Source organism: Pantherophis guttatus, chromosome 7 (assembly GCF_059756535.1).
Source record: "Pantherophis guttatus breed Tessera chromosome 7, ASM5975653v1, whole genome shotgun sequence".
NCBI lineage: Eukaryota > Metazoa > Chordata > Lepidosauria > Squamata > Colubridae > Pantherophis > Pantherophis guttatus.
Genome location: NC_142069.1, coordinates 8,107,969 through 8,127,226, shown reverse-complemented (window position 1 = coordinate 8,127,226; position 19,258 = coordinate 8,107,969). Strand labels below are relative to the sequence as shown.

General features: G+C 41.7%; 1 protein-coding gene and 1 long non-coding RNA gene across 48 annotated transcripts in view; one reads left to right on the top strand and one right to left on the bottom strand.

Moving 5' to 3' along the window:
* CELF2 (CUGBP Elav-like family member 2) overlaps positions 1–19,258 on the bottom strand; it is a 650,307-nt gene that overhangs the window by 293,834 nt on the left and 337,215 nt on the right. The window lies entirely within an intron of this gene.
* On the top strand, positions 3,362–8,150 carry LOC132710459 (uncharacterized). Of its 2 annotated transcripts, XR_009621158.2 has the most exons (3): positions 3,362–3,448; positions 5,937–6,043; positions 8,014–8,150. It is a non-coding gene; the product is annotated as an uncharacterized LOC132710459 (long non-coding RNA). The 2 variants fall into 2 exon arrangements; XR_015728839.1 differs by having other exon boundaries at positions 5,937–8,150.

The following is a 19,258-nucleotide window of genomic DNA, read 5'->3' as shown; positions in this document are numbered from 1 at the left end:
CTTCCCAAGGAGTGGGGTGGGAATGGAGATTTTATAGTATCCTTCCCCTGGAGTGGGGAGGAAATGGGGATTTTTACAGTATCCTTCCCCTGGAGTGGGGTGGGAATGGAGATTTTACAGTGTCCTTCCTTTGCCACGCCCACCATGCCATGCCCACCAAGCCATGCCACGCCCACCAAGCCACGCCCACCAAGCCACACCACACCCACCAAGCCACACCCACAGAACCGGTAGTAAACATTTTTGAAACCCACCACCGGTGGAACCCTCTAAACCACAATGGAGTCAGTGGTGGTATTCAGCCGGTTCTATCCGGTTCGGGCAAAATGGTAGCGGCGGCTGTGGGAGGCTCCGCCCACCTGCCCGGATGTCAAAAATGTCCCGTTTTTGGTGGTCCTGTGTGAAAATTCAAACTAGATTCGCTAGGGATAAACAGGAATATGGTATCTCCCTTCATTTACAAACTTTTGACAAGCTTCTCCTAGGTGGCCGAAGGAAATTTATTTCCAACGTTTAAAATCTTCTTCTGTCCAATTTTATGGTGGAGGAGATTGTTAAGGACACGATGATTGCCTGGGGGAGAAATATTGGAACAATTCAGCTTGATGCATGGCAAAATGTACGGAACAAAACTATGAAACTGACCCGTTTCTTCCCCGTTCAAAGAAAACTTTTATAAAATGATCTACTATTGGTATCTCCCCACCCCCGCCAGAATCGCTAAGATGTTCCCAGGATCTTCTGATAGATGTTGGAAATGTGGGTCGGCCAAGGGTACTTTCTTCCATCAGTGGTGGATTTGTCCATCAGCTAGACGCTATTGGGGGAAAATACAGCAGTGGCTGCTGGAAATAACAGGTGTGAGCTTTCCCCTTCACCCAGACCTCTACTTACTCGGAATAAGACCGGACTACATCGACAAGAAGGATTGGTATATATTTGTCCATGTCTCATTTGCTCAACTGTGGAAAGATGCAGATACGCCCCTTGACCATCTGATAATATTTTTTTTAATTTGATTTATATGCCGCCCTTCTCCGGAGACTCAGGGCGGCTTGCAGTGCGTTAAGCAATAGCCTTCATACTTTTGTATATTTTATACAAAGTCAGCTTATTGCCCCCCAAACTGGGTCCTCAATTTACCTACCTTAGAAAGGATGGAAGGCTGAGTCAACCTTGAGCCTGGTGAGATTCAAACTTACAGTAATTGCAGACAGCTGGTGTTAAATTACAGTGCTTTAGTCTGCAGAGCTATCCAGGCTCCTAAATAAATATCCAGGCTCCTAAACAAGATTCTCCGATGTGCTGAGATGGACAGGCTAACGTATATCTTAAAAGACAAGAAAGATTCAGTATATAATAGAAGTTGGGACAGATGCTTTCTCTGGCTCAAAAGAAGGTTAAACTTAGGAGAAGGGTGATAAGATCGTCTAATTAGATTAACTAGATATTCACTAGGCTTTATAACTCTTTATAATTCTGATAAAAACAGGCCAATTGTTTTGTAGTTAGTAAAAAGAACTTGATTGCATTGAAATGTTTGGCTAGGATGATATTAGTTAATATTAATTGGAGAGTGAGTTTAACTCTTGGTTAGTCGTGTTTGTTGTTTCGTTTTAGTCCTGTGTCTATATTTTGTTTCTTATATTGCTTTTCAATCGTTATTGTGTGTTAATTTTATTGTAAATATTCAATAAAGATTATTTTATATAAAAATGTCCCGTTTTTGACGCTCTGCACATGCCCGGAAGGCTGTGCACATGCGCGGAGGTGGCGCATACAAGCGAAGTGCGTGCTCACGTTTGCGAATCGGTAGCGAAGGTAAGTGAATACCACTCCTGAATGGCGTGTGAATCTTTGACCACGCCCTAACAAAAATGCAATGAAAAGTCACAGAGATTGAAAAGAGGATATATTTTTTTTTAAAAAAATCACCTTTGGTGGACTAGAAGAGTCCAAGGAGAAAAAGAAGAAAAGGCTAACTAGAAGAAAACTTGAAGAAAAACTAGAAACTAGAAGAAAAGGCCCAAGAAGAGATGACTAGAAATTGCCTGATAATATTATTCATAAACTATTATTCCAAGATTCTGGTATTCAATATTGCAGTGAGAATACCAGATCGCTTCATTTGCCTTTTATCCCTGTGCATCAACTGTGTTTGGGGCCAACAGGTAATTCGTTTTCTTTCTTTAGTCATCCTCTCTCCTTCATAATTGTGAAATAACATTTTCCTCCATATTACAGTCTGACTTTAAGGCACTCGTGGTTACCGTTTGTCAAGCGATTATATAAGAAGTTAATGGAATAAACCTCAGGGCCTATTTGAACCTAACCAATGTTTCATTATTTTCCTCCCCCCCCCACCTTATAGATAAAGGTAAAGGTTCCCCTTGCACATATGTGCTAGTCGTTCCCGACTCTAGGGGGCGGTGCTCATCTCCGTTTCAAAGCCGAAGAGCCAATTCTGTCCGATAATGTCTCTGTGGTCATGTGGCCGGCATGACTAAACTTCAAAGGCGCACGGAATGCTGTTGCCTTCCCATCAAAGGTGGTCCCTATTTTTCTACTTGCATTTTTTACGTGCTTTCGAACTACTAGATTGGCAGAAGTTGGGACAAGTAACGGGAGCTCACCCCGTTACACGGCACTAGGGATTTGAACCACTGAACTGCCGACCTTTCGATCGACAAGCTCAGTGTCTTAGCCACTGAGCCACCACATCCCTTCCCCCCCTTATAATTTGAAAATATTTGAGGGGCTGTCACAGAGAAGAGGGGGTCAACCTGTTCTCCAAAGCACCTGAAGGCAGGACAAGAAGCAACGGATGGAAACCAATTAAGGAGAGAATCAACCGAAGAACTAAGGAGAAATTTCCTGAGAATGGGAACAATGAATCAGTGTTATGGCTTGCCACCAAAAATTTTGGGTGCTCCATTACTGGAGGTTTTTTTCCAAAGAGATTGGACAGCCATGTGTCTGGAATGGTACAAGGTCTCCTGTTCAAGCAGGGGGTTGGACTAGAAGACCTCCAAGGTCCCTTCCAACTCTCTCATTCTGTATTTTGCAATATTGTCCCCGTGTGCATTTCTGCTGGCTTCAACCAATATTCTCTTTCCTTGCCTTTTGTATTTTTGGCAACCTTACACATTATGTTTGGTTGATGTATTTCAGTTCAGTGATGCATACAGTATTTGGATGCTTCGTAGGAAAGCAATACCATAGATCAATAATTATAAGTGCATTTTTCCAGATGGTTCATGGCCTTCCTCAAGGACCTGGATGGCTTTCCATCTTATGGTTACCTAGCAACACCAGCCTACATAACAACAGAGTTTGTTTTACCAGCTAAAACCTCCTTTCTTTGAACTACAGAAAGAGATGGATGGAGAAGGTGACAGGGTTTGAAGGAGCTTTACCTTTAGTTTGACCTTTTGACCGATAGTTACAGGTAATCCTTGACTTATGACCTTAATTGAGCCCAGCATTTCCGTTGCAAAGTGAGACATTTTTTAAGTGAATTTTGCCCCATTTTACAATCTTTTTTTGCCTCAGGTAGTTAGTTAGTTAGTTTACTTTAGTCCGGACTATCCCCACCCTATTGACCTTCCGGAAAGCAGTGAAGACCTGGCTTTTCCGGCAGGCCTGGGGCCGTTGATCGCGCTATTTAATCTTGCGAGATCCGGCCATGGATGGTGTGCATGTGTTTTTAATGTTTTTAGAATGCTTTTATAATGTTTTTTTTAAAAAAAACTATATTCATTGTTTGTATTATTTTTGTTGTAAGCCGCCCAGAGTCCCTTGGGAGTTGGGCGGCATAGAAATATGATTAATTAAATTAAATTAAATTAAATTATTGATTAGGTCCATGGACCATATCAAAGTGCAGAGTTCCAAACACAAATCATTACTAAGGTCCGATAAAAACCATTTAAAATGGAATTGGAATAAAATACAATTTAAAATGAGATTGGAATAAAATACAATAATTTATGATATGGATAAATAAAATATGATAAAATTGTATTTCACTGACAACCCTACAATCTACTCCAATCAGTCCCACATATGCCGATCTCAACTGGAGCATTTTGCTCAAGTACTGTGGTGTGTACAATGTTGTTTTCAAATTCTGGCCACACATAAGGTAAATTGTTTTGATATGGGTTTTACCTCAGTTGTTAGCACTGCAGTTATTAAGTTAATAACACAGTTGTTAAGCAAATCTGGCTTCCATCCCTGGAGGTTTTTAAGAAGAGATTGGACAACCATTTGTCTGAAGTGGTGTAGGGCAGTGATGGCAAACCTTTTTGCCATCGTGTGCCAAAAGCGGGGATCGCGCGGGGGGGGGTCGCACCAGTGTGTGCCCACACCCATAATTCTATGTGCCCCGCCCCCATGCATGTGCGCGTGATCCACCCGCACTCCCCCCGCTTTTGGCACGTGATGGCACAGTGGCCCGTTTTTTGCCCTCCCCAGGCTCCAGAGGCTTTCTAGGAGCCTGGGGAGGGTGAAAACAGCCTTCCCCACCGCCCCCCGGAGATCCTCCGGAGGCCGGAAACGGCCTTTTCCCCTACTTCTTGTGGGCCCAGAAGGCCCAAAAATTGGCTGGCCGGCGTGCACATGTGCGCTGGAGCTGAATTCGCGTGCCCACTGATAGGGCTCCGTGTGCCGCCTGTGGCACGCGTGCCATAGGTTTGCCATCACGGGTGTAGGGTTTCCTGCCTGAGCAGGGGGTGGGACTAGAAGACCTCCAAGGTCCCTTCCGACTCTGTTATTCTATTCTGTTATTTTATCACTCCTTTTTCTTACCTCTGGATTCACAAAAAATGATTCTCAGAGGTGCCATCTGAAACTTTCTAACAGAAGTCAGTTTAAATCTTCTTCAAACATTCCCTTTCTATGTATTTGCAAGGGTTGGAGAGGTGAGGAGGGAAAAACCACGACAATATCAATTCACTGTATTTTTGTGTTGAAAGTGGAGTCCTGCTGTTCAATCTTTTCAACTTCACTGATCAGCTTATCACAATTTATTGTCTTAAAGCCAATGGCAGCGACAGAAAATGGCCAAAAGGTGATCATTTCTATTTGGGGAAGAACTAATCTATTTTTGGTGTACGGAGGTGTCGAAAAACTCAGGGTTTTTTTGTTGTTGTTTTTTTGTCTATATCTATGAGTAATGGGAAAGGAGTGTGCGTCTGTCGCTATCTGTGTGTGTAATGATAGGAAATTGAATTAGGCTTTTTAGAAGGTTGCAGAGAAAGTGGGACTTTTTAATACTAACCTCTTGGGTCTATATGACATGATTTAAAATATATATTTTTCTCTCTTTTTTATCCCTTCCTTCCTTTTTTTCTTTCTTTCTTTCATTTTCTTTCTTTCTTTCTCTCCTAGAATTTAAGACTTCCCAATATGATTTTATAGGGATATTTCTCTCTCTCTCTCTTTCTTTCTCTTTCTCTTTCCCTTTCTTTCTTTTTCTTTCTTTTTCTTTCTCTCCTAGAATTTAAGACTTCCCAAGATGATTTTAAAAAGATATTTCTCTCTTTCTTTCTCTTTCTCTCTCTCTCTCTCTTACTTTCTTTCTCTCTCTTTCTTTCTTTTTCTTTCTCTCCTAGAATTTAAGATTTCCCAAGATAATTTTAAAAAGATATTTCTCTCTCTCTCTCTCTCTCTCTCTCTTTCTTTCTCTCCTAGAATTTAAGACTCCCCAAGATGATTTTAAAAAGATATTTCTCTCTCTCTCTCTCTCTCTCTTTCTTTCTCTCCTAGAATTTAAGACTTCCCAAGATGATTTTAAAAAGATATTTCTCTCTCTCTCTCTTTCTTTCTTTCCTTCCTTCCTTCCTTCCTTTCTCTCCTAGAATTTAACACTGCCCAAGATGATTTTAAAAAGATATTTCTCTCTCTCTCTTTCATTCTCTCTCTCTCTCTTCTAGAATTTAAGACTGCCCAAGATGTTAATTGGAAGAAAGGCTAAGGAAAGACACTTGAAAATAATTCATACCCAATAGTTTATAATGATTCTTTCCATCTTGACTGAACGGTAAGGAGTGGATAATGGGATCTAGATAATTTCTTCTTATTCTTGAAGGTTAATTTTGTACTGCCCACCAGTTGATGATCTCAAAGAGGTCAAGTAAGATGGGGTACTCACAGCAAGCGGATAGGGAGTGCCTGGAAGAAGAAACTCCATCAAGATATTGGCAATGAAGTGGAAGAAGGTTGGCTTGACATTCATTCAAGTTACAGTTCAGGCTTAATGATAACTGAGGATTCAAGAGTCCTTGTCCTTTTTGTCATTTGTACTTTTATAACTGTCTGGTTTGGTACAGCAGCTAAACAGGACAGGTACAGACTCCCATAGATAGTTAGGACTGCAGAAAAAACTATTGCAACCTGCCTGCCTTCCACTGAGGACCTGCATACTGCATGAGCCAGAAAGAGGGATGAGAAAATATCTACAGACCCCTCACATCCTGGACCTAAAATGTTTCAACTTCTCCCTTCTGGATGCCACTATAGGGAACAGTGCATGCCAACACAACTAGACACAAAATCAGATTTTTTTCCGCATGCCATCGCTCTGCTGAACACCTAATCCCCACACTACTGTCTTATTATGTCTAAGTATATTCACCCATGTTATAGGGCTGTAGTATTATTATTATCTTCTCATCTTCCCTACTATCCCCTCTTATTGGTATCATTATGATGATGATTATTACTCTGTTTCTTTGCATATATATTGAGAGCAGTGGTGGGATTCAAATAATTTAGCAACCGGTTCTCTGCCCTAATGACCGGCTGGGTGGCGTGGCCAGAGGGTGTGGCAGGCAGCATTCGGTCTCCTGCACCCCCCTGAGAGTAAAAACGGGATGCGAGGGGGATGCACCGCTCCCCTGTGCCATGTTTTGGGCCTAGGAGGCCTCCCTGCAGCCTCCTGGGAGTGAAAACGGGCCGCAGGGGGGGACCTGGAACGGGTGGGGCAGGGAGGGGCAGGATGGGGCCAGCCAGCAATTTAACTACCGGTTCGTCCGGACTGGACCGAACCGGCTAAATCCCACCACTGATTGGGAGCTTCTGCACCGGAGACTAATTCCTTGTGTATCTAATCACACTTGGCCAAATAAAGTGTACTCTATTCCTGAAGCCAGAGAATTCCATGTGAATGGAAGACTACAAAAATTATGGGAAGAATCTGAATCTGAGCTTTTAGCAACAATTACATCCTTAAACTGGAATGGCTTAAAACAACTTGACAATAATCTGAAGTTCTGGGGTCCCTAATCTTCAGGAACACAACAGCCATTTCTAAAGAAGTAGAACACAATGCACTTTAATTCAAGAACTGATGTACACAACTCAACTCTCCAACATCAAAGATGTTTCCTATATTCCAACAACTCTCGGTTTTCTCCCTAAAGTCAGCAGTCTTTAGAATTGTATCACTGTTGCTTCTTTCATATACAAGTAGTCCTCAATTTCCAACAGTTCATTTAGCGACCGGTCCAAGTTACAACGGCACCGAAAAAAGCGACGTGATTGGTTTTTTTCACACTTATGATCACTGCAACAACCCCATGGGCACGTGATCAAACTACATGCAATCAGCACAGGGGTGGGTTCCACTTACCTTTACTACCGATTCGCAGCGGGATCGTGCTCACTCGCTTTGCTTGTGCACTCTTCTGCGCATGCACAGATCACCAATGATGACATCGTGCCAAGTGGGCGGAGCCTCCCACCAGTTTTACTACTGGTTCTATAGAACCGGACAGAACCGGGAGCAACCCACCACTGTACCGGCATGTATTTATGACGGTTGCAGTGTCCCCGGGGTCATGGGATCCCCCTTTGCGACCTTCTGATGAGCAAAGTCAAGGGGGAATCCAGATTCACTTAACAACCGTGTTGCTAATTAAACAACTGCAGTGATTCACTTAAGAACTGTGGTTTTAAAAAAAAAATATTGCAAAATGGGGGCCAAACTCACTTAATCTCACTTATCAACAGGAAAATCTGGCTCAATTGCGGTCGTAAATCAAGGACTACCTCTTTCTGGAACTCCGCATCGACAAACGCCAGCCCATTCTTATTTTAGTTTGACAGATCGAACGTCAAGTAAAAAGGCCTCTTGCTTTTTCAGACTGCACAGCCTCAAGATGAGATTTTTCTCTTAGAGTGGACATAATGGAGCATGATCTCTCTAGCTAATGCTTCTGCTCAGCCGAAAGGAATGATTAATTCTTAGTAATGAAACCTTGCATACAGAATATCCCAGTTGGTTTCTCCATCTTAAACAGTCCAAGACTGCAGAGGTAGAGAAAGTGCATTAAGCAAAGGAGGTGACGTGAGAAAGGACCACACAGTGCCATACCATAGATCAGGGATGCTTAAATCTGGTCCACAGGATCAGACTGGAAAATAGCACAGGATTGGACCGCGATGCCCCTGCCGGCCAAAATGGGGCACGGGGGGGGGCTGCATGCGGCCACGCTGTGATCCATTTTCAGCCTGGACGGCCTCCTGCAGCACTCTGACAGGCAAAACGGGGCACTGGGATCCATGCGCAGCCCCCCCGCCCCGTTTTACACAGCAAAGTTCTGCAGGAGACCTTCCAGGCCGAAAACAGGGCGTGCGAGGCCCATGCGCACCCTGTTTTGGCCAGCAAAGTGCGGCAGGAGGCATCTGTCCCGTCACCCCCTGAATCCCCCTCCCAGACGGCCCATGGAGGAGAACTCCAATGCTGATCCGGCCCTCAAAGAAATCCAGTTTGATACCCCTTCCATAGCTGAATATATATTTTATTTATTTATTTATTGGTTCGATTTATATGCCGCCCTTCTCCGGAGACTCAGGGCGGCTTACAGTGCGTTAAGCAATAGCCTTCATACTTTTGTATATATCTGCTTAGTAGGGCTTTTGCCCCCCCCCCAAGCGGTGTTCTTTTTTATACAAAGTCAGCTTATTGCCCCCACAAACCGGGTCCTCATTTTACCTACCTCGAAAGGATGGAAGGCTGAGTCAACCTTGAGCCTGGTGAGATTTGAACTCGCAGTAATTGCAGGCAGCTGGCAGCTAAATGCTACTTAACAGCACTTTAGTCTGCTGCACCACCAAGGCTCCTATAATATCCATTATAATATTCCTTTTTGGGGTTAGCAATTTTATGCGAAGTGCAGAAAGGGTAAGTAGCAATGGAGATGGACATTAAAGGCAAACCACAGAAATAAAATGAAGATATAGTTAAATCTAGGGGGTGCAATGGCTCAGTGGTTAAAGAAGCTGAGCTTGTCAGCTGGAAAGCTGACAGCCTGGATTGAAGGCTTGAGTGCCACACAACGAGGTGAGCTCCCATCACTTGCCCCACCTATCAGTTTGAAACAGAGGTGGGTTTCAGCAGGTTCGGGAGAACTGGTAGCAGAAATTTTGAGTAGTTCGGAGAACCGGTAGTAAAAATTCTGACTGGCCCCGCCCCCATCTATTCTCTGCCTCCCAAGTCCCAGCTGATCAGGATGAAATGGGGATTTTGCAGTAATTTTCCCCTGGAGTGGGGAGGGAATGGAGATTTTACTGTATCGTTCCCCTGCCATGCCCACCAAGCCACACCTACAGAACCGGTAGTTAAAAATTTTGAAACCCATCACTGGTTTGAAAGCGTGCAAATGCAAGTAGATAAATAGGTACCACTTTGGTGCGAACCTAAACTTTTATGCCCAAATCGAGGTTTTGGATATTACTTTTGTGACTTTGAGTCAGTGTTGACTTCTGGCAACTGCCTGACAAATCCCTGCAGTTTTCTTGGCAAGATTTCCTAAAGTGGTTTGCTATTATTATCATCTTCTTCTTCTCCTTCCTAGGGCTGATATAGGTCACTCAGCTGGCTTTATGTCTAAGGAAGAACTAGAATTCAGTCTCCTGGTTTCTAGCCTTAACCACTAACTGACTTTCTCAAACTACGCAAGTACAATTCTCTATACCTTTCTACTTTTGCAAACCTGACTTGCCACCATATATACAGTATATACACTGCTGCGCACACACTTTCTTTTATCTTTTTCAAATTCTCACTTCCTTGGTTTTGAAGGATTTGACCCCTTTCATTCAGTTAAAACTTCGCCAATTTTCCCCTTGCTTTCAACTCTTTCGCTCCAGACATTTACTTGTCAACTCAATCCTAATTTGTTCTCTGTTTATCACCAAACTAGAGCCAATTTGGTGTAGTGATTGAAGGCATTAGGAAAATGGGAGACCGAGAGTTCTAGTTCCACCTTCGGTACAAAACCAACTGGGTGACTTCGGGCCAGTCCTTCCTTTAGCCCTAGGAAGCTGGCAGAAGCAAACCACTTCTGAAAAACTTGCCAAGAAAGCTGCAGGAACTAATCCAGGAGTCAACACTGACTCAAAGACACAAATTAAACAAACATGATCAAACTACTTCAACATGATTCTTTCACATTGACTGCTCATTTTGCATTCAATCCTCATTCACTGACCCATTTATTCTGAACCCTCCTTTTCTAGTTTTACTAAATATACTTCCTAACCGACATACAGGAAGTCCTCGATTTACGACCACGATTGAGCCCCAAAATTCTGTTGCTAAACAAGACAAGTTGCCCTGCGGGATATTTATGCGCATGCCTGAAATTTTAGATGCTGAAATATGTCTTTCCTTCAGATCTAAACACTCAGTTCCTTAAATTCCATAAAGCCCATTTCGGAAAGATTAGATCAATGTTTACACTTTTAAAAACTGAAGTCAATAATCTAAAGATAATTTGCTGCTTCTAGAAATTATTATGGGGTTTACATGGACTTGTGCACTCAATAGGATTAAAAAGAAGAGGTGGATAATGAATTCCATGGTAAGCTGTGATGATGCCATAATGAGGATGAATATATACAGTAAGGTTCAAGCCAGCAGACCTCCCAATGGGCAGCAAAGGTCTGCTGGCTGCCAGAACCTCTCTATATATTAACCTCTCATCCTCCCTGAAAATTAACTTAATTTATTGGCTGCCCATCTTATCCCAGGCTAACTCTGCTTACAATCTTAAAAAGATAAAAGCCAAAAACACCCCATAAATAAAACACTTAAATGTCTACCGTGTTTCCCCCAAAATAAGACCCTGTCTTATATTTTTTTGAACCCCGAAATAACCGCTTGGCCTTATTTTCGGGGACATCTTATTATTTTGGGGCACGTGGAGAAAACCAGAGGAAATGGCAGGGACCATCTGCGCATGCTTTAAATATTTTCGGAGAGGGCTTATTTTCAGAGGGGGCTGATTTTAGCGCATGCGCTCAAAAGCTGGATTGGGCTTATTATCAGGGGATGTCTTATTTTCGGGGAAACAGGGTAGTGTGGTAGATTCCTTTCCCAGGTCAACTATGCTATGCCTAAGTCATAGTACTAAAATATTAAGTTTATCTATTAAAAAGAGAGATGTTTGCCCAGCATATGTCTGAAATTCCCTATCAGGGCTTGGATGGGCTTTTAAATCAGTGGTATAATTTAGCTGGTTTGATGTGATTTAGAGAAATGGTTGTTAAATTTTTGCACACATTAGAGCAGCTAAACCCAATACTGTATTCACATTTTCCTTGCATGAACAGACACAGCAAGAAGGAAAGCCCGGAGCATAACTGACGAGAATTAGGCTTGGCATTATTAACAAGGAAAACCAGAATCCCAAAGGGATGAGATGCTCCAGGCTTTTGAGCCAACCAGCCAGCTTGTCCAGGCAATGCTGGGATAGCGGGAATTTATTTAGCAATTTGTATTGAAAATACTGTCTTAAGTACCTAATTAAAACAATAAGTCCTATTGATTTCTTCTTAATAGACTTTGATGGGCATAATTATGGCGCTTGGATGAAATTTTGTTCCAAAATTGTATATGCTCCTGTCCTATTTAATTCGGTAGGACACTGGATGGGATGATAAAAGAAATAATTTAACAGTGCAAGACCAATCATAAGGTGCCATAGAGCATAAAATAAAATAAAATATAAAACAAAATAGTATTTTTTTTAAAAAAAAACCTGAAAACAGCCAAGAATTTGAAGAAGGTATCCGGCAATTAAAAAACAACAGTGATTTTGATAGGAATTTTGCAACCTTCTTAGATGTTTCTACGAATGGATTGCAGAGAAGAAGGATAGTCATCTCACAGAGTTGCAATTGAGATTACTGACAACTGGAATAATAAATTAGGTCTACAATTTTGGAAGTTGAAATCCATGCATCTTAAATTCAGAAAGACTGCTCTAGACTGCTGTGAAAATCTTGCAACTAAAATTGACCAGGATTACACTAAAAAGGAATAAAAAGGTACTAGAGATCATAGCTTTTAATCCCTGTTGCAAATAGGCCATGGACAGTTCTATGCAAGAATAATTTCAGAAAAATAAGAAACGGTTCTAATGTGTTTATCAGAATTGACCAATTTTACTAGTTTATTGAAGCATAAAATACAAAGAAAAATGAAAACAATGGGAAAGTTAAGAGAGGAAAAAGGGAAGGGGAAAAAGTATACGGTAAGAGAGAAAAGGGAAAAAAAACCCACTGACTTCCGATTATTTTTAGGACAATAGAATAAGGTAATTACATACAGCCTCAACTTTTTCTTTTGCGTAATAATAGATACAGGTAGTCATCGACTTAAGACCACAATTGATCCCAAAATTTCTCTTACTAAACAAGACACAGTTTCAACTTCAAACTGTTTACCGTGGACTTCACTCCATTCTTAGGTCCGTAAAGAGGGTGTGCATAAGCGTGCCTACTGTCAGAGGTGGTATTCAGCAGGTTCTGACCAGTTCTGGAGAACCGGTAGCGGAAATTTTGAGTAATTCGGAGAACCGGTAAATACCGACTGGCCCCGCCCCCATCTATTCTCTGCCTCCTGAGTCCCAGCTGATCGGGAGGGAATGGAGATTTTACAGTATCCTTCCCCTGGAGTGGGGTGGGAATGGAGATTTTACAGTATCCTTCCCCTGCCATGCCCACCAAGCCATGCCACGCCCACCAAGCCACACCCACAGAACCGGTAGTAAAAAAATTTTGAATCCCACCCCATTTATTTGTATTTACTTCCTTTGTGTATGTTTATGTTCATACCTATACTTGTTATCTTGGACATGTTTGACAAACAAACAAACAGAAAAATAAATACAGTTGCTAAGTGAGTTTTGACCCATTTTATGACCTTTCTTGCCACTGTTGTTAAGGGAATCACTGCAGTCGCTAAATTAATAACACGGTTATTAAGTGAATCTGGCTTCCCTATAAATGACTTTACTTTTTGGAAGGTCACAAAAGTGGATCACATAACCCTGGGGACACTGCAACTGTCGTAAATACGAACGAGTTGCCGTTCGTCTGAATTTTGGTCATCACATGACTTTGGGGAGGATGCTGCAATAAGTGTGAAAAACAATCATAGGTCACTTTTTTCCAGTGCCGTTGTAACTTTGAACGGTCACTAAACAAATGGTTGTAAGCCAAGGGCTACCTGTAGTTGAAGACTAAACTTACGTCTGATTGCTTAGTATCCCATTCCTGAAGTTTTCTTGGCATTCCTCTTAATATTCCACCTCTGGAAATTGATTTGCAGAAGGGAAGGACATCCTTTGACTTAGCTCTGTGTATTGAATATACTTTAAGCTGGACTAATGCTGCCCAAACCCCTCCTAATAATAAAAGATATTGGTTCATGTCAGGGAATGAGGAGGAACCGATAAGAGAATTCCACTCCTCACCTCTTCTAAACACACTTGTCTGTGTTTCTGTTCGGTTAATGGCACTTCCTGTGTAAAGGTCATTGCACACGTTGCCGAGAGAAGCTGTAATGGCTCAATTAAATCCCCCTGCATACTGAAGTGAGACTGTTTGCTCTGTCTCCAAAATGTGTCATCTGTTTCCCAATTTCCCAAGTGCTTAGGGCTGTCGGCTTTGGACACATTATACATCTATAATCCTCCGATTTGCAGTGCAGCGAAGGGCTTTTATACTATTCACTGGTAAAACAAATTCATAAATGTATTGGCATAGCCCTCTAATGACCATCAAACAATTAGCAAATCAAGAGTAAGTGACAGCCCTGCGAGCCAATAGTCCGAACGAGGAAACTGAAATAGTTTAAAAGGTTGGAAGACGAAAAGTGGCTTCGGAGGAGGAAAAACGAGATGCCACCATGGAGGGTTCCACAACTATTTCCTACTTACCGGCTGTACAACCTCAGAAGGTGGACTTTAAGTCATACATTTCTAGTTACATACATTATCTCAGTGGTGGTATTCAGCTGGTTATATCCGGTTCGGGCAAACCGGTAGCAGCAGCTACGGAAGGTTCCACCCACCCACCTGGACGTCATTACATCCCGTTTTTGATGCTCTGCGCAGGCACGAAAGGCCCTGCGCATGCGTGGAGGTGGCGTGGATGAGCAAAGTGAGAGAGCTCACATTTGTGAACTGGTAGCGAAGGTGGGAATAGTCAACGCTCCAGAAGATAGGCTTAAGATACAGAAGGATCTTGACAGACTTGAACACTGGGCCCTATCTAACAAAATGAAATTCAATGGTAAGGAAAGCAAGGTTCTATACTTAGGCAAGGAAAAGTAAATACACAGGCATAGAATAGGTGGTACCTGGCTCAAAAGCAGAAATTGTGAGAGGAATCTAGGAAATGTAATAGACCACCACTTAAATAGAATAGAATAAGTGATACCTGGCTCAACAGTAGTAACGGAGAGAAGGACCTTGGAGTCCTGGTGGACAGTCACTTAAATATGAGCCAGCAGTTTGCTGCAGCTGCCAAAAAAGCCAACGCAGTCCAAGGCTGCGTTAAGAGGGGGATAAACTCAAGATCACATGAAGTGTTAATACCACTTTATAATGCCTTGGTAAGGCCACTCTTGGAATATTGCGTTTTGGTTGCCATGATATGGCCCAAGATTTGGTCTTGGAGTTTTGGTCGACATGATATAAAAAAGACGTTGAGACTCTAGAAAGAGGGCAGAGATGATTAGGGGACTGGAGGCTGAAATATACGAAGAACGATTGCAGGAATTCGATAAGTCTAATTAATGAAAAGAAGGACTAGGGATGATATGATATCAGTGTTCCAAAGTCTAAGGCAGTGATGGCTAACCCTTTTGCTGTCGTGTGTCAAAAGCTTGGGGAGCGTGCGCTCATGCTCACACCCATAATTCAATGCCCCCTGCATCTCGCCCTCCTGCACCTGTGTGCGCGATCCCCCCGTGCTCCCCCCACTTTTGGCACGTGATGGCCCGGTGGGCCTGGTAGGCCCGTTTTTCGCTCTCCCCAGGCTCCAGAAGCTTTCTAGGAGCCTGCGGAGGGTGAAAACAGCCTTCCCCTTTCCCTGGAGGTCCTCTGGAAGCCGGAAATGGCCCGTTTCCTCCAAAGGCCGCAAAAAATTCTTTTACAAAACATAAAACATAAACTAGTAAAGCTTTATTTTAAAAAGTTGATTCTCTATTCTCAATCTCCTTTTAGACTACAAACAACATGCTTTTTTTTTAAAAAAATAGAAGCTTGTATAATAAAATATAGAAAAGATAACAACAAAGATAGAAAAAAAAAGAAAAGAAACGAGTAAGACATTTTTCTTTTAAAAAAAACCAGCCAGTTGTGCCTTCCGACACTTTTTCTATCGAGGAATTGTTGATTTTTTTCCAACCTCTGCACTTCATTTTTAATCCCCAAATCCCATCATCATCAATTCATTTTTTCGTCTGTCAGCAAAAAGTCAATAAGGTTCCAATCTTTTTTAAAAAAGTCTTAATTGGGTGTTTTCCCTGGCCAAACTGGTCAGCTTCACCATTTCTGCAATTTCAGTTATTTACAATCCAATCTTCCACTTTAGGCATTATTTCATTGCTTTTCAAGTTTTTTGCATGCAATAATTTTTGCCACAGTTACCAGATACAGTAAAAGGCTAAAAATAACACACCTATCTACAGATTTACAACCATTTGTCTTAAGATATTTAATTTAATAGCTGGAATGATAAAGTGTATAATGGGCCAGAACACAGAGCTGTAGTTGATTGGTTGGAAAGTGCGGGCTCCTGCATGAGGCAATCTACATTATGATTGGTTGCTGGGTGAGAAGAGGGAGTATCCCTTTTTTCCCGCCTTTTTCTTCTGTGTATTCTGAGTTTTACCTGATGATTTACCTCACGATGTAGTGATGCGCCTGACTATCTTATTCGCTGTATATATAGATGTAAAATATATTTATTTATGTAAAACTACAAATTTGTGTCAGCATCTTTGACTCCATTTGGAGACCTGCTGCGCAATGCCCCGGCAATTTGTTTAACAACTGTTTGAAGTTACAAAAGGCACTGAAAAAAGTAACTCGCACTTAACAACCATCACAACATCCCATTGTGACTGCAATTCAGTGCTTGAAAACCGATATGTATTTACGATGGTTGCAGCATCCTGGGATCACATGATCACCACTAGAAATCTTCCAGGGATCTTCTGACAAGCCAAGTCAATGGGGAGGGGGGGGGAAGAAGCTGATTCACTTAATGACTGTGTGATTCACTTAACAACTGCAGCAATCAAAGTTCATGAAATTGGGCACAGTCAACGTGATGACTCACTCTGTGACTGTATTGCTCAGTGATGAAATTTCTGGTCCAAACTGTAGTCAAAAGTCGAGAACTTTGTTCATAACAAAACTGCCATTCAGTGCCTCCTGCCCCTGCAGTATCGGAAGGAAGGAAGGAAGGGAGGGAGGAAGGAAGAAAGGAAGGAAGGAAATCCTTCTGGTAAACTATAGTCAAAATCAACTCTGCATCCTATAGTTTTAAGATTCCACATAGAGAATGAGGAACAAATTCCACATATATCGTCCTCAACCAAGCAGTGCCGAACAAGATCCAATTCTCAAGAGTCTAAAAATCCTGGTTTCTTCTTGAGAACCTAATGGAATGCTATGCTACTTAATCTGTGAATCTTTGCTATCTCATCACACTTGTTTTGAAGAGACAAATGGGGGCAGGGGCCTCTCTCCCTTAAAGCCTTATTCGAGTCAAACCTGACTCATCGTGACTTCACGGACACATCCATGCGGTTTTCTTAGTAAGAATATGGAATGGCTCCTTATTGCCTTCTTTTAAGTCATTTATTCAGCTTTGAGCTGACAGCTCTGGAATTCTCCAACGGTGGTCTTAGTCTGGGAAATATTGCCTCATTTCTCCTAATACCCTGCTACGGATTCAAGATCTTTTGCATACAGATGGTATAAATCAAGTCTTGGACAATGCAAAGTTCATAAGATTTGATGGTTTGGACACGATCAGAGAAATCTCAGCGTAAGATCTGTGAAATCTTAGAAGACTTGTGAAATGAGCATTTTTAAAAAAAAAATAAAAATAAAACTTAATTGGGGGAAGATGTCACAAGGGCTTCCAGAGACCACAAAATGTAGCCAAATCCTTGACATAAGGAGAATATTGATATAGATAGATATAGATATAGTCCTTGACTTACAACCATTTGCTTAATGACCATTCAAAGTTACAAGAGCATTGAAAAAAGTGACATGATGGCTTTTCATACTTACAACAGTTGCAGCATCTCTAAGGTCAAAATGTGATCAAAATTTGGATGCTTAGCAACTGGTCCATATTTATGATGGTTGCAATGTCCCAGGATCATGTTATCACCTTTTGTGACCTTTTGACAAGTAAAGTCAATAGGGAAGCCAAATTCACTTAACAACTGTGTTACTAACTTAACAACTGCAGGGATTCACTTAACAAATGCAGCAAGAAAGGTTGTAGAATGGGGTAAAATTCACTTAACAACTATCTCGCTTAGCAACGGAAATTTTGGACTCCATTGTGGTCGTAAGTCGAGGACGATCTGTAGTCATCCTAGGTTCTTATTAAGAATCCCGGTAACTATAGTTTGGTAAGAAAATTCTGATTCTGAGATTGAGGAACTAATTATTTTAAGAAGAATTCCGTTAGGAGAAAGAAAGAAAAAAAGATTTCTAAGCTGGTTTACTATTTTAATTTAGATAAGACTGTCAATTAGCATGGATATACTATCTTAATGATCTAGGATAATTTTTTTTAAAAAAAGAGATGGAAGAATATATACTTCAAGTCAGATGGTTTAATGCTGCAGTTTCTAGCTCAGTGGATCTGAACAATCTCAATGTGCTGTCAAAAGAACAAGTGCTAATTAGTCCCAGAAGTTAGGCATTGCCACTTCTAAACAATACGATTTAGAGATTTATCTGCTTGACATATTTAGCGTGCCAATGTTACAAAAATGAAAAATCAATAAAAATCATAAGACAATAGCTTCCCGTAAAATCTGGCCCCACTGCGTTTTCTTAGATCTGAAATGTACATGCTGGGAATTCCCCCCCCCCCCACTATCTATTTACATGTAAGCCTGCTATGGAAACAGTTAAAGAATAAAAGACATTAAACTTAATCACTCTTCTGGAAAGGTTATTGATGTATCTGTTTGCTGTTAAGATGAGTTCCCTGCGTTAATGGTGGAAATGTTTGGTTTCTTCTGGATGGCGCCATTTCAGATAGAAGGTGGAGAATTTTGGACAGAACCACAGCTTGACTTTCCTGAATACGGAATGCATGTGATCCACACACACACACACACACACACGCAAAATGAAGTGATCAAGTCCACTAAGTGCTTGAACAGATGGTGCTCAGGATCCAGTTTTGCCTGCTGGGTGCTTAAGACGAAGAACAGCCTCAGAAGCAAATAATGCAATAAAACGCTTGGATATGCAAAGGCTTTTACTACAGCTCGTACTTGAAGGGAATATACAATCGTAGAGTCATAGGGCTGGAAGGGACTTTGGAGATCTTCTAGTCCAACCCCCTGCCAAAGGTGGAAGAGTTTATATCACCCCAGACAAATGGAGGTCCAGTCTCTTTTTGAAAACCTCCAGTGATGGAGGCACCCACAACTTCTGGAGGCAAGTTGTTCCACTGATTAATTGTTCAACTATCAGGAAATTACTCCTTATTTCTAGGTTGCTTCTCTCCTTGATTAGTTTCCATCCATTGCTTTTTGTCCTGCCTTCAGACAGAGAATAGGGTGACCCTCACCAGAAAAACAAGCTTCAAAAGAATTGTAGTTCAGCATCTCTCCTTTGTTCGAGGTTGGATCTCTCTTTAACAATTTCTACCCATTGTTTCTTGTCCTGCCCTCAAGTACTTTGGAGAGTAAGTC